Source organism: Delphinus delphis, chromosome 6 (genome assembly GCF_949987515.2).
Source record: "Delphinus delphis chromosome 6, mDelDel1.2, whole genome shotgun sequence".
Taxonomy (NCBI): domain Eukaryota; kingdom Metazoa; phylum Chordata; class Mammalia; order Artiodactyla; family Delphinidae; genus Delphinus; species Delphinus delphis.
In genome coordinates, this window is record NC_082688.1 from 58,865,235 (window position 1) to 58,881,100 (window position 15,866).

Consider the following 15,866-nt stretch of genomic DNA (forward strand, 5'->3'; position numbering starts at 1 on the left):
CAAGGGATCAGTCCAGGAAGAAGAAATAACAATTTTAAATATTTACACACCCAACAGAGGAGCACCTCAATACATAAGGAAACTGCTATCAGCTATAAAAGAGGATATCGACAGTAACACAATAATAGTGGGGGGACTTTAACACCTCACTTACACCAATAGACAGATCATCCAAACAGAAAATTAATAAGGAAACACAAGCTTTAAATGACAAAATAGACCAGATAGATTTAATTGATATTTATAGGACATTCCATCCAAAAACAGCACATTACACTTTCTTCTAAAGTGCACACGCAACATTCTCCAGTATAGATCACATCTTGGGTCACAAATCAAGCCTCAGTAAATTTCAGAAAATTGAAAGTGTATCAAGCATCTTTTCTGACCACAACGCTATGAGATTAGAAATAAATTACAGGGAAAAAATGTAAAAAACACCAACACATGTATGCTAAGCAATACGTTATTAAATAACCAAGAAATCACTGAAGAAACCGAAGAGGAAATCAAAAAATACCTAGACACAAATGACAATGAAAACATGAGGAAGGAATGCAGCAAAAGCAGTTCTAAGAGGGAAGTTTATAGCTATAAAAGCCTACCTCAAGAAATAGAAAAATCTCAAATAAACAATCTAACCTTACACTTAAAGGACCTAGAGGAAGAAAAACAAAATCCAAAGTTAGCAGAAGGAAAGAAATCATAAAGATCAGAGCAGAAATAAATGAAATAGAAACAAAGAAAACAAGAGCAAAGATCAATAAAACTAAAAGCTGGTTCTTTGAGAAGATAAACAAAATTGATAAACCATTAGCCAGACACATCAAGAAAAAGAGGGAGAGCATTCAAATCAATAAAATTAGAAATGAAAAAGGAGAAGTTACAACAGACACCGCAGAAATACAAAGCATCCTAAGAGATTACTACAAGCAACTCTATGCCAATAAAATGGACAACCTGGAAGAAATGGACAAATTCTTAGAAAGGTATAATCTTCCAAGACTGAACCAGGAAGAAATAGAAAATATGAACACACCAATCACAAGTAATGAAATTGAAACTGTGATTAAAAATCTTCCAACAAACAAAAGTCCAGGACCAGAGAGCTACACAGGTGAATTCTATCAAACATTTAGAGAAGACCTAACACCCATCCTTCTCAAAGTCTTCCAAAAAATTGCAGAGGAAGGAACACTCCCAAACTCATTCTATGAGGCCACCATCACCCTGATATCAAAACCAGACAAAGATACTACAAAAAAAGAAAATTACAGACCAGTATCACTGATGAATATAGATGAAAAAATCCTCAACAAAATACTAGCACACAGAATCCAGCAACACATTAAAAGGATCATGCACCATGATCAAGTGGGATTCATCCCAGCAATGCAAGGATTCTTCAATATACGCAAATCAATCAATGTGATACACCATATTAACAAATTGAAGAAAAACAACATGTGATCATCACAACAGATGCAGAAGAAGCTTTTGAAAAAATTCAACACCCATTATTGATAAAAACTCTCCAAAAAGTGGGCATAGAGGGGACCTACCTCAACATAATAAAGGCCTTATATGACAAACCCACAACAAACATCACACTCAATGGTGAAAAACTGAAAGCATTTCCTCTAAGATCAGAAATAAGACAAGGATGTCCACTCTCACCACTATTGTTCAACATACTTTTGGAAGTCCTAGCCACAGCAATCAGAGAAGAAAAAGAAATAAAAGGAATACAATTGGAAAAGAAGAAGCAGAACTGTGACTGTTTGCAGATGACATGATACTATACATAGAGAATCCTAAAAATGCCACCAGAAAACTACTAGAGCTAATCAATGAATCTGGTAATGTAGCAGGATACAAAATTAATGCACAGAAATCTCTTGCATTCCTATACACTAATGATGAAATATGTGAAAGAGAAATTAAGGAAACAGTCCCGTTTACTTCTGCAACAAAAATAATAAAATACCTAGGAATAAACCTACCTAAGGAGACAAAAGACCTGTATGCAGAAAACTATAAGACACTGTTAAACCTAATTAAAGGTGATATCAACAGATGGAGAGATATACCATGTTCTTGGATTGGAAGATTCAATATTGTGAAAATGACTATACTACCCAAAGGAATCTACAGATTCAATACAATCCCTATCAAATTACCAATGGCCTTTTTTACAGCATTAGAACAAAAAATCTAAAAATTTGTATGGAGACACAAAAGACCCTGAATAGCCAAAGCAGTCTTGAGGGAAAAAAAAAACGGATCTGGACGAACCAGACTCCCTGACTTCAGACTATGCTACAAAGCTACAGCAATCAAGAGAATATGGCACTGGCACAAAAATGTAAACATAGATCAATGGAACAGGATAGAAAGCCCAGAGATAAACCCACACTCCTCTGGTCAACTAATCTATGGCAAAGGAGGCAAGGATCTACAATGGAGAAAAGTCAGTCTCTTCAGTAAGTGGTGCTGGGAAAACTGGATAGCTACATGTAAAAGAATGAAATTAGAACACTCCCTAACACCATACACAAAAATAAACTCAAAATGGATTAGAGACCTAAATGTAAGGCCAGACACTATAAAACTCTTAGAGGAAAACATAGGAAGAACACTCTTTTACATAAATCACAGCAGGATCTTTTTTGATCCACCTCCTAGAGTAACGGAAATAAAAACAAAAATAAACAAATGGGACCTAATGAAACTTAAAAGCTTTTGCACAGCAAAGGAAACTACAAACAATACAAAAAGACAACCCTCAGAATGGGAGAAAATATTTGCAAACAAATCAACAAAGGATTAATCTCCAAAATATATAAACAGCTCATGCAGCTTGATATTAAAAAAAAACAAAGAACCCAATCCAAAAATGGGCAGAAGACCTAAGTAGACATTTCTCCAAAGAGGACATATAGATGGCCAAGAGGCACATGAAAAGCTGCTCAACATCACTAATTATTAGAGAAATGCAAATGAAAACTACAATGAGGTATCAACTCACACCAGTTAGAATGGGTATCATCAGAAAATCTACAAAAAACAAATGCTGGAGAGGGTGTGGAGAAAAGGGAACCCTCTTGCACTGTTGGTGGGAATGTAAATTGATACAGCCACTGTGGAGAGCAGTATGCAGGTTCCTTAAAAATCTAAAAATAAAATTATCAGATGACTCAGCAATCCCACTACTAGGCATATTCCCAGAGAAAACCATAATTCAAAAAGACACATGCACCCCAGTGTTCATTGCAGCACTAATTACAATAGCCAGGTCATGGAAGCCATCTAAATGCCCATTGACAGACGAATGGATAAAGAAGCTGTGGTACATATATACAATGGAATATTACTCAGCCATAAAAGGAACACAATTGGGTCATTTGTAGAGATGTGGATGAATCTAGAGACTGTCATACAGAGTGAAGTGAGTCAGAAAGAGAAAAACAAATATCGTATATTAAAGCATATATGTGGAACCTAGAAAAATGGTACAGATGAACCGGTTTGCAGGGCAGAAATTGAGACACAGATGTAGAGAACAAATGTATGGATACCAAGGAGGGAGAGGGGCAGGGGGGTGGTGGTGGCAGTGGGATGAATTGGGCAATTGGGATTGACATGTATACACTGATGTGTATAAAACGGATGACTAATAAGAACCTGATATTTAAAAAAATAAAGTAAAATTCAAAAAATTTTTTAAAAAATGTCCAAAATGTTATCTATTAAAACTATGCTATGGTCCCACCTTTGAACTCGGCTCCCCTCCTCAGATTTAACCACTATTAACGGATATTTTATGTCCTTACGGAAATTTCCTTTGCATATGCAGCTATGTGTTGGTGTGTGTAAATGCGTGTGTGTATATAGCCTTCAAACAATATTAAATATGTACCTTTAATTTTTGTTTACATAACAATATATCTTAGAGATCTCTTCATATACGCATGTTTGAATTTACCACATTCTGTTTCACAGCTACAGAGTTTCTGGACTGTAAAACTGTAATATATCTCATCAGTTCATTACTGATGAGTAGGTGGTTTCTAGATTTTGGCTATTACAATAGTTCAATAAATAGTTTTAATGCCAAAAAAAAATGAAATTGAATACATTGTCAAGGTGATGCTATTAAAGATTAACTGACTGACATAACTGGGACATTAGTTTTCTTTTTAAATTAGGATCACTTCCAGAATGGCATCAAGTGAACTGAACTGTGGCCTCCACACAAACTCTCCACTTAAGAAGTCTCAAAGACAGAAATATTCTAAATCTATGGGCATGGAATATTGAACTTCTTGCTGGCTCATACCATCCATTGAGAATACTAGAGAATGGAAACGTCATATGATGGTGGTTTTAACATGGAAATGTTCAGTTTAGTCCAGAATTCATACTGCTCATTACACATTCAACAAACATATTGATCATCTCAAGCTAGTTACTAGAGAAAGAAAAAAGTTGCTTCTCTCAAGAAACCTAGGAGCCTAAAGACTGATTTCTGTCTCATATGCCACTCTCTCTAACGATTTGCCTTTATCTCTCCCACTGGATTATTATGACCTGTATAAACTATTATAAGACCCAGAATGCATACTAAATCCTTAAATGCCTTTCCAAGAGTATCCTGTAGTTAAGTGTCAGTCCTCCTGTCCTCACTCCCTACCCCCAGCTATGGATGTGGCCTTAGTCTGTTTTTAGAAAATATAAGTGTCCAAATTCTGTATATCAGGACCCTACCCCCATGCCAACAGCTGAAATGACTAAGGATGAGCGCCTAGCCCAAGGTTGACAATTTGTGAGCTGAATAACAGCACCTGGTGTGGCTTTGAGCAAAAGCTTTGTCCAATATGGACAAGGATGATTGGTTAGGTCACTCACATACTTTCTCTGGGGAATTTGAACCAATGGGGGGGAAAACTGACGGTGGAAAGCAGAAACAAAAAGAGATTGAGGAAAGATAGTACACAGGAACTACAGGGCAGCAGAAGCTCCAAATAAAGACACTATGACAGGGCTTCCCTGGTGGCGCAGTGGTTGAGAGTCCGCCTGCCGATGCAGGGGACACGGGTTCGTGCCCCTGTCCGGGAAGATCCCACATGCCGCGGAGCAGCTGGGCCCGCGAGCCATGGCCGCTGAGCCTGCGCGTCCGGAGCCTGTGCTCCACAACGGCAGAGGCCACAAGAGTGAGAGGCCCGCGTACCGCAAAAAACAAAAACAAAGACACTATGACATAGGAGAGAAGAGAAATAATAAAACACAGTCATTGTGGCTGAAGTGATATACAGAGAGAAAGATAAACTCATTTTTTCCCCTACTCGTATCAGAGCTGCAAATTTCTGAAAAAGCAAAAGAAAAACAAAAACAAAAACAAAAAACCCTGACTTCCATTATCTCTGAGTTGGCTATGCAGCTGCTCCTGGATTTCTGTGGTATTTCTCCACTGTAGTCTTCTAATAAATATCCATTATTTAAGGTGAACTTAGTGAGTCTCTGTCCCTTTCAATTGAAAGAGCCTAAAATATTTCATTATGACAAATGTGCAAAATATTTACAAAGTGCCCTAATTAATTACCAAAGCAGACTTCAGGTCCTTGACCCTGAAGAGTTGGTAATATAACAGTTAGAATGTACCTAAAGGAAAAGATAAATCATAAATAATAAATGTATAGATATACACATAATCCATGTTTGATGATTTTTCAATGATCTGTAGATATACAGACACACATATAAATCCATAGATAAATACAAGAACAAGGATCACTGTGATATGTTCCTAAATGCAGCAGCTATTCTAACCCTGCATGCCTGGTGGGAAATGTTTTCCCATAAGGAAATGTGCATGGTATTTCAAGGAGGAAGAACTCAGAGCCAGCACTGAAATATGAGAAATTATAGATAAAACTTTTCAAGGAAAGTATGAGAGAATTTTAATTGAGTGCCAGCTAAGATGCTGACATTACATCAGAGCTCATCACGTATATGATCTTATGTAATCCTTACAAAAAACTCTGGGAAGTTTTATATTATAAATTATAAAAATAAGAAAATTGAGACTCAGGGAGTTTGAAGTAACTTCTCTAAACTCAAGTTTGAAATTGAAATTCATTACTTTCTGGCTCTAAAGTCCATATTCCTTTCATCTCACCAATATGCCTGCTCTTCATTCAACATAATCATCTGACGTCAAAAAGAACATAATAACCTCATTCCCACTAGAGCCCTTGAGTCCTGATGCTTGTGCCCTTACTCTTTGCCTGAAAGTTCTAGAAAGGAAATTCTTGCTAAATTGTAAGTGTTGTCAAGGAAGGGACTGCCTTCACTTAATAAAGTGGGGTCTGTCATGCAGTAGGTGGTCAACAAATATTTGTTGAACAAATGCTTTAAAAGAACTTTACAAACATTATCACAGATTACCCCAAACCAACCTTGGCTATCCAAACGCACCTTTGCTGGGTTCACTGCGTTTGCAAAAAAAATAAATAAAGGTGGTTTTTATTTTATTTTTTTACTTTTTAATTTTTTAAAAACTCTTTATGGGAGACAAACTCATTTAGAAGTTAAGCCTGTGGGCTTTGGAGACAGTGTCTGTATTTGAAACCTGACTTCCACTTCACAGCGGTATTGCCTTAAGTTCCTTAATCAGTTTCCTAAACTGTAAAGGTTAATAATAGATGATAGGTTTGGTGTGAATATTAAATTAGTTAATACTATGAAATATTTAGAACAGTGCCAGGAAATGGATAAACAGTAAATAAATGTGAGCGATTTTAAGGGACCTCAGGGAGTTTTCATTTAATACCACTTCTATACCTTACCTCCTAGGAAACGGCAGGCCTTTCTCAGATCATTTGTGACTTACCAGGGGAGTTGACAGAATCCTGTAATATGACTGTGTTCATATGTCAGGGGTGGTGGTGTGCGTGAGGGGTATTCCTATCTTGAAGGACCTCACACTAATTAACAAATAGCCTACTTTTGAAAAGGGGCCTTCTGTAAATGGTCTGTTCATTAATTATTTTGACTTTGTGAACCATATAGATTCTGTTGCAACTACTCTACTCTGCTGTTGTACTGTGCAAACAGTCACAGGCAACAGGTAAACAAATGAGTGTGGCTGTGTTCCAATAAAACTTTATTGACAGAAACAGGCAGTGGGCCAGATTTGGCCCAAGAGCCAAAGTTTGCTGACTTCTTCTGTAGACAATGGTGGGTGCAGTGTTCAGAAAATGAGTACACTGCTGGGACAATGGCTTCCCAGATGCACCTTGAATATTACGATTTAATCAGGGGAAGATCATTTAAACTTTATGACAAAAGTTTCTCATTTGTGAGTTGGAATAAATGTCCCATGACACTCCTGTAAGATTAAGACTCTACTAAGTCTTAGTATGCAAAGGCCTGAAATCCCATGTAGCAAAACCAAAATTAAGATTCCTAACTTTTCTACTCATCTTATTCTAAATGGAATCTTGCTTTTCCCACTTAGATTTTCTTTCCCCAACTTGCCTGACAGATGATTTGGAGATTTTATAATGAGATTTAATTAGAAAAGGGGCAAGGCAGGAGGATAAGATGGACATGTTTGCCAGGGCTGGAGAAAATAGTTTTCTGTAAGTTTCAAAGTGAGAAATGAGGGAATATCTATAATATGTAATATAGTATAATATAATATAATATAATATGTGAGAAAAGTAGAAAGGAAATAAAGTAGTGATGCTGTGTGTAAGAGAAAAGTTTATTTTGAATTGTTTTTCAACAGTGAGCTCTGTGTCTTTAACTGGAGCATCATTCTGTGACTGGACCACATGGGTAATGGCTTCTCAAATATTACACACTTGTAGTCAGTCTAGTACAACCCTAGAGTGAGAAGTGAAGATAGATGACAATGTTACTTAGGTTGAAGTGGCTGTCATTGTGATTTTTATAAGCCTGTGTTTTGGTAGAGGGGCAGTAGCTTCACATAGAACAATAATAGTTAGCAGCCTGGCACTTTTATATAAACTCAAAAAACATTTCCATCTTCTTAAGTGGGGTAATAGTAATGATGGCTCTTGAACAAAGACCATATCCTTACTCAAAACATCACTAATTTCAAATTGCATCCTTCCAAGTTGAGTCACTGCATACTTGAAATAGTACTTTATGTGTTTTTGATATCTTATCCCATTGACAATACTGAGAATTTCAATTTTTTTTCTTATTAATATCAGCATATTTTTCTGGAGTTCTACATTTCTGATAGACTACAATCACAATCTAATTAAGTCTTATTAAAACTTTATCCATTAAAAAAATACATTGTTAGTCTTGCATATTATTTCTAAGACTTCAGAAGGCTTCTTGGTAGCTTCAATATGCTCATTTGTCCTACCAAGATTAAAAATGGTTCTTATCTCCAGAGTCTACTCTCAAAACTGCTCTTTATGGTAATAGTCCTATTCAGCATCTATAACAGTGCCTAACATACTTAATAAATATCTGTGGAATGAATAATTAAATGAATAGTCATGGAGAATGACACAGATATACACCTGCATGTGACAAATACTAAACTTGTACAAATTCCCAGTCATAAGAAAACTAAACAAAACCTAACAAAACAAGTCAGTGGAATAATTTATGATCCATTGGAAAACTGAGCTTTCTTTCAGGCTTGGGACAAATGGGATGTTGCTTACTTTCAGGATTAGTCTAGGTATCATTTACCATCACGCTTAAAAATCAGTTGGGTTTTGTGTGAAGTGTGGGAATAAGATTCACTGAAAACCCTAAGTTAAAATATTCTTTTTCTTCCCCCTTATCTAACTAATGCCACCTTCTATCTGCCAGGATTACATAAGGGTTATTGAGTGTCTCTGCAACCTTCTTTTCTCTCAGCTCACCTTTGGAATTCTCCAGTTAGAAAGTAATGATTCTTTAGAACATTTGCTCTTAAATTAAAGTTTTATTTGCCATGGGGAAGGTTAATAGTGTTTTGGGTAAAAAAAAAAAAAAAAAAAAAAAGAAAAACACACTAGGCTCACCATTGTCACAAACATGCTAAAGTTAAACCATTATCATGTTCTCCTGCTTCTCAGAAATAATGCACCTTTTTCAAACACCAATGGTATTGTCTATTGCAGGGCAAAGGTCTTCTCTAAGGTAATACTGCTGGGAACTAAAACAGACACAGATATTGAAATGGTGATACCTTATTCATGACCATATGCTGCTACTGATTTTTGCATCAAGGCATTTATCAATTTATTCCTTTTTTCCTTCTTGCTTCAACAGACTCATACTATTATTATTAAAAGTAAAACATGTAATAGGAAGATGAATAAGTAATCGAATATTCACTGATTGATATACTCAGCAGCTACTATATTACTTTTACCCTGTATAGACATGAGAAATGCATTCATAATAAAATATGATTTAAAAATTAAGTGTAGCTTTTTTCGCGCCACCTGCTCGCCGCATCGCCTTCTGCTCCTCCCGCCGCCGCCCTGAGTCACTGCCTGTGCAGCTCCGGCCGCCTGGCTCCCTGTGCTAGCAACCGATATTTGGCGTTCATACAACATGGCAGACATCGACAACAAAGAACAGTCTGAACTTGATCAAGATTTGGATGATGTTGAAGAAGTTGAAGAAGAAGAAACTGGTGAAGAAACAAAAATCAAAGCGCGTCAGCTGACTGTTCAGATGATGCAAAATCCTCAGATTCTTGCAGCCCTTCAAGAAAGACTTGATGGTCTGGTAGAAACACCAACAGGATACACTGAAAGCTTGCCTCGGGTAGTAAAAGACGCGTGAATGCTCTCAAAAACCTTCAAGCTAAATGTGCACAGATAGAAGCCAAGTTCTATGAGGAAGTTCATGATATTGAAAGAAAGTATGCTGTTCTCTATCAACCTCTATTTGATAAGTGATTTGAGATCATTAATGCCATTTATGAACCTACAGAAGAAGAATGTGAATGGAAACCAGATGAGGAAGATGAAATTCAGAGGAGCTAAAAGAAAAGGCCAAGATTGAAGATGAGAAAAAGGATGAAGAAAAAGAAGACCCCAAAGGAATTCCTGAATTTTGGCTGACCGTTTTTAAGAATGTTGATGTGCTCAGTGATATGGTTCAGGAACATGATGAACCTATTCTGAAGCACTTGAAAGATATTAAAGTGAAGTTCTCAGATGCTGGTCAGCCTATGAGTTTTGTCTTAGAATTTCACTTTGAACCCAATGAATACTTCACAAATGAAGTGTTGACAAAGACATAAAGGATGAGGTCAGAACCAGATGATTCTGATCCTTTTTCTTTTGATGGACCAGAAATTATGGGTTGTACCGGGTGCCAGATAGATTGGAAAAAAGGGAAGAATGTCACTTTGAAAACCATTAAGAAGAAGCAGAAACACAAGGGACGTGGGACAGTTTGTACTGTGACCAAAACAGTTTCTAATGACTCTTTCTTTAATTTTTTTGCCCCTCTTGAAGTTCCTGAGAGTGGAGATCTGGATGATGCTGCTGAAGCTATCCTTGCTGCGGACTTTGAAATTGGTCACTTTTTACGTGAGCGCATAATCCCAAGATCAGTGTTACACTTTACTGGAGAAGCTATTGACGACGATGATGATGATTATGATGAAGAAGATGAAGAAGTGGATGAGGAAGGGGAAGAAGAAGGAGATGAGGAAAATGATCCAGACTATGACCCAAAGAAGGATCAAAACCCAGCAGAGTGCCAGCAGCAGTGAAGCAGGATGTATGTGGCCTTGAGGATAACCTGCACTGTAATAGCCTAAACACAGGTATTATTTACTTATAGCCTTATGTTTTTGTATTTTCTCGGTAGACTCAAGCTTTTTTTTAAAGGAAAGGAACTGATATTTTAAAGACCAAATTTGTTCTACTTAACATTTTAACTAGTTTTTCTGCCAGATACATTGAATGCACAAATTCTCTCACGCATGTTTGTTCATTGCTACATATTTGGTTCTTCGTGGAGTATTTTTATCTTGTAACTATTAGATTACAGTTATGAAAATGAACAGAACTGTGAAATGAACCAGATTTTTTGTCTTGCTAATTTTTTTTCCTGAAGAACCGAAGTATTTTTTCAGCGGGTAGTTGAATGGGTTTAAGTTCGCTTGCACTAGCTGTGCCTTTCATTACTTTGTTACAGAAATACAGTGACTTATACTAAGACAATTCATCATTTAAAAAACAACACTTGTCAAGACAAGTATATGGTTAAGAATTTCCAGTAAGACCACACCTGATAACTTAGATTGTTAATGGATTTTTGTATTTCAGGTGACAGTTACTACAAAGAAATCTTATTAACTAATAGTATGGTTATTGGTTACCACAGGGAGGTGAATAAAACCTAGTACTTTCAGAAAAAAAAAATAAGTGTAATAGCTATTCTATTCACTTATAACTTATATGAAAAAAAATTACTGGAGATACTATATTTAGAACAAGTCAACAGTAGAGTGAAAAAGAATGGATCTGAAAGAAATATAAACTTAATAAACTTATCAAGTTCATATTATGTGCAATGTGCTTCAAATATACATATGGTTAATAATTTAGAATTTACAGAGACAAATTAAAAATTATTACGCTCACTAACCATATCAATAATTCCATCAAATATAAGTGCTCTAAACACACCAATTAAAATATAGACATTTTTAGACTGGATTAAAAAATAGGACTGTACTATATGCTACTGAAAAGAAACTTACTTTAAATATAAGGACATAGCTAGATTAAAAGTGCAGAAAAAGATATATCCTTCAAACACCCAAAAGAAAGTGGCTAGTTTTAATATCAGACAAAGTAGGTTTCAAAACACTGTAAAGAGAGACATTACATAGTGATAAATGGGTCAAACTACCAAGAAAATATAACAATACTAAATGTGTAAGCATCTAATAGAGCTTCAAAATACATGAGGCAAAAACTAATAGAAGTAAAAGGAGAATTAGATAAATCCGCAATTATAGTTGGAGACTTCAACACTCTTTGCTCAACAATTGATAGAACAAGGAGACAGAAATCATCAAGTATACAGGAGATATGAAAAACACTATTAAACAACTTGACCTATAAATTGTTATTTATAGAACACTCCACCAATAACCACAGAATACTTATTATTTTCAAGTGCACAAGAAATTTTAACCACGATTGACTCTATCTTGGGCAATAAAACGAGCCTCAAAAATGTAAAAGAATAGAAATTATGTAAAGAATGTTTTCTTTCTATAATATACTAATGTAGAAATCAATATATATATTTTTTAATCTAGAAAATTCCCCAGTATTTGGAAATTAAGCCACACATTTCCAAGTGAACCCATGGATGAAATAGAAGTCATAAGGGAAATTAGAAGCATTTTGAATTGAATAAAATTGAGAACGCAACAAATCAAAATTTGTTGGGTGTAGTTAAAGAAATATGTAGAAGGAAATTTATATAATTAAATTCTTATATTAGAAGAGAGAAAGATTCAAATCAATTATCTAATCTTATCTTCCATCTTACAAACTGGAAAGAGAAAAGCAAGCAAAAGGAAATAATAAAGATAAGAGCAGAAATAATGTGGAAAACAGGTAAACAATACAGAAATCAATAAAACCAAAAGCTAGTTCTATAAAAAGATCAGTAAAATTGATAAACCTCTAACCAGACTGACCAAAGAGAAAAACAGAAAGAATACAGAAAATCAAGAATGTAAAGGTAGTCATTATCCCAGATCCTACGGACATTAAAAAAATAATAAGAGAATATTAAGCTCAATTTAATGACCATAAATTCAACAACTTAGATGAGACGGACTAATTCTTTTAAAGAGACAAAGCACCAACCATCATTCCAAAAGAAATAAATGATCTGAATAGTTTGATGTCAGTTAAAGAAATAGAAGTTAAAGACTTCAAACTAAGAAAACTCCAGGTGCAGACTGCTACCTTAGTAAATTCAATTAAACATTTAACAACAATAACATCAAAAAATTCCACACAAATTCTTCCAAAATGCAGAAGAGAAGGGAATTCTTCCTAACTTATTTTATGAGGCTAGCATCATGCTGACACCAAAATCAGACAAAGACATCACAGGAAAAGAAAATTATAAAGCAATATCCCTTATGATCCGTAGGTGCAAAAACCCTCAACAAAACAAAAGCAAATCAAATCCAGCAATGTTTTATACATTGTGATAAGACATCAAGATCAAATGGGGATTATCTCAAGAACACGAGGCAGGTTCATTTGGAAGTCAACCTGGGAATGGTGGTTGCATTCATTCATGGTAAAAAACAAAAACAAAAAAATCCACAAAAACCCTGCAAACTGGAATAGGAAGGAATATCATTGCTAATGTATGGTATTTAAAAAACGAAGAAACCAAAACTACAGCTAATAGAACAGAAAGGAAAAGATAAAATGGTCTTTATTCACAGACAACACATAGAAAGACTGCAGAAATCTTTAAAAAGAAATAAGACAACTGCTTGAACTAAGTTCAAACTTGCAAAATACAAGATCAAAGTACAAAAATCAAATGTATTTCTATTTGTAAGATGTCAATTTTTCCCAAACTGATCTATAAGATCAACATACGTGTGGTATAGTAATAAATATATCTGGTCACAGGCAAGGCCCAAGGAAGTCTCCTGGGTCTTTTTGTGGTGAAGAACACTTCTACTGCAGATACCCAGAAGGTTCTGAGATCCTCTTACACGTGGCCTCCAGCTGGGGATGACTTTAAAACTCCCTGTGGTGATGGATGTTAACTAGATTTATTATTGTTTCATTATATATAAATATATATATATATCTATATCAAATCATTATGTTATATACCTAAAACTAATATACTGTTATATCACAATTATATTTTAATTAAAAACATATTCTTAAGGATCCAAGATGGCATCTAAATTCCTTCTGAAAATAATACACAGCAGCAATAATAGGAGAAAAACAAACAAAAAAAACTTCAACAACTCCCCAAGAGACAACTGTGAACCACATGAACTGTGGAATGTGACATTATAGTTAAAATCAAAGTGTTGAAAATTATTTCTGAAGACGACTTTCAACATTGACTAAAAATTTTTGTGTACCATGACACTTTTTATAATTCTGTAAGATTAGATATTAACGTACAAAAAACTATATATAACATATGGATTATATTTGTCAGATGAGACAAATATTGTCTGTTTGGTACGGAGGATTAATCCCAAAGGTTTCAGTTTAATTGCCTCTAGGACAGTAAATATATTTTATCTAAATTGGGCAAAAAAACCCCATAAACTCATGAGCCAATATGACACATTATGGGAGGGGGGTATATAAAATGTTATGGAAGCTTTGTGAACAGGGCCATAATTGAGTATAGGAGGGCATGACACCAATGAGCTCCTAAATGTCAAAGGTACTGTTCTTTACTTATCCTCTACGGTTTCTCTGTTGCATCTCACATTGCTGAAAATATTATTAATCAACTTGAATTAATTCACTCACATTTGAAAATGAGAGGTTTTCACATCATAATACAGATTTTTCCCTTCTCTTGAAACATTGGAATGTAAGGCAACACTTGATTTGCATACATACAGGGCAACAATGAGCTGGATAGGACCAGTAGCTGATTCCTATGCATGAGCAAAATGCTTTCTGATTTGCAAAAACAGGCATTATATTTTGATTCCTGGCATGGTGGCTAAGGACTTGGGAAAAACTGGTTTTCCTGAAAGCAAACACAGTATCAGCACTATAATTAGGAGATTCAGACTGGAGTCAGCAGCAAGAGTTGGGGGGACTGAACCTGATACTCCTGAATTAATCTGGAAAGGGTTTAATGCATCCACAGGTTAGTAGCACACCATGGTTCCCAAAGGAAGCCAGTACAAAACCTCTCTGAAGTAAATTGTTGTGAAATATTTCTTGTGGGTCTCCTATTTCTGCACATCTTGTGAGCAGAAGCCCTAATTGTGTTAGAGACTATCTTTTCAAGAATATTTGTAGAGCGAAAAGCCTTGGAAGACAGAGGCTATATCTCCCTAAGGAGTAAAGGTTATGTTTGTGTATTATCCAACATAATCAAGATAGTATCTCCCTCTGGATCACAGGACAGGCATGCCTAACAACCATCATAAAAGAGTCAGGTTCCCTAAGCTCAAGGTATTCATCACATAAAACAATAACATGTGCAGGTGTCACTTGGCCCTCTTCACTTGGCCCGATGCATATTTGCACCTGAGAAATCTGCACAACAAAATGTGGACCCTTTGGCTGCTACCATTGCTGTCAGTAATAAAGTCCTTTTGTCTCTGACCCAGCAGTGTTGTATCTTCTGCCAGTATCTATGAAACTGTGGTAGGCTAAGTTAATAGCCAGCAAGTAGGGTAAAATGTCAGACCCTTCACAGTTCTAGCCTTTTAAAGGGACATTCGTCTATAACTACTAACATTCAAAATGCAGGGCTTCCCTGGCGGCACCGTGGTTGAGACTCCGCTGCCGATGCAGGGGAAACGGGTTCGTGCCCCGGGCCGGGAAGATCCCACATGCCGCGGAGCAGCTGGGCCCGTGAGCCATGGCCGCTGGGCCTGCGCGTCCGGAGCCTGTGCTCCGCAACGGGAGCGGCCACAACAGTGAGAGGCCCGCGTACCGCAAAAAAACAAAACAAAAAAAAAAAAAACAAAAAAAAACAAAATGCATATGCAATTTGACCAAGGCACTTTACTTCTAGGTTTCTAATTTAGAGCCACATTTTCTTATAGACATAAAGGCACACTAGGATATTTATTGCAACGTTGTTTGGACTTAAATATA

At 35.9% G+C, this 15,866-nt stretch overlaps 1 protein-coding gene and 1 pseudogene across 6 annotated transcripts in view; one reads left to right on the forward strand and one right to left on the reverse strand.

Moving 5' to 3' along the window:
* Positions 1-15,866, reverse strand: part of PTPRD (protein tyrosine phosphatase receptor type D) — a 2,140,681-nt gene that overhangs the window by 729,925 nt on the left and 1,394,890 nt on the right. The window lies entirely within an intron of this gene.
* On the forward strand, positions 9,368-10,931 carry LOC132427348 (nucleosome assembly protein 1-like 1 pseudogene; annotated as a pseudogene).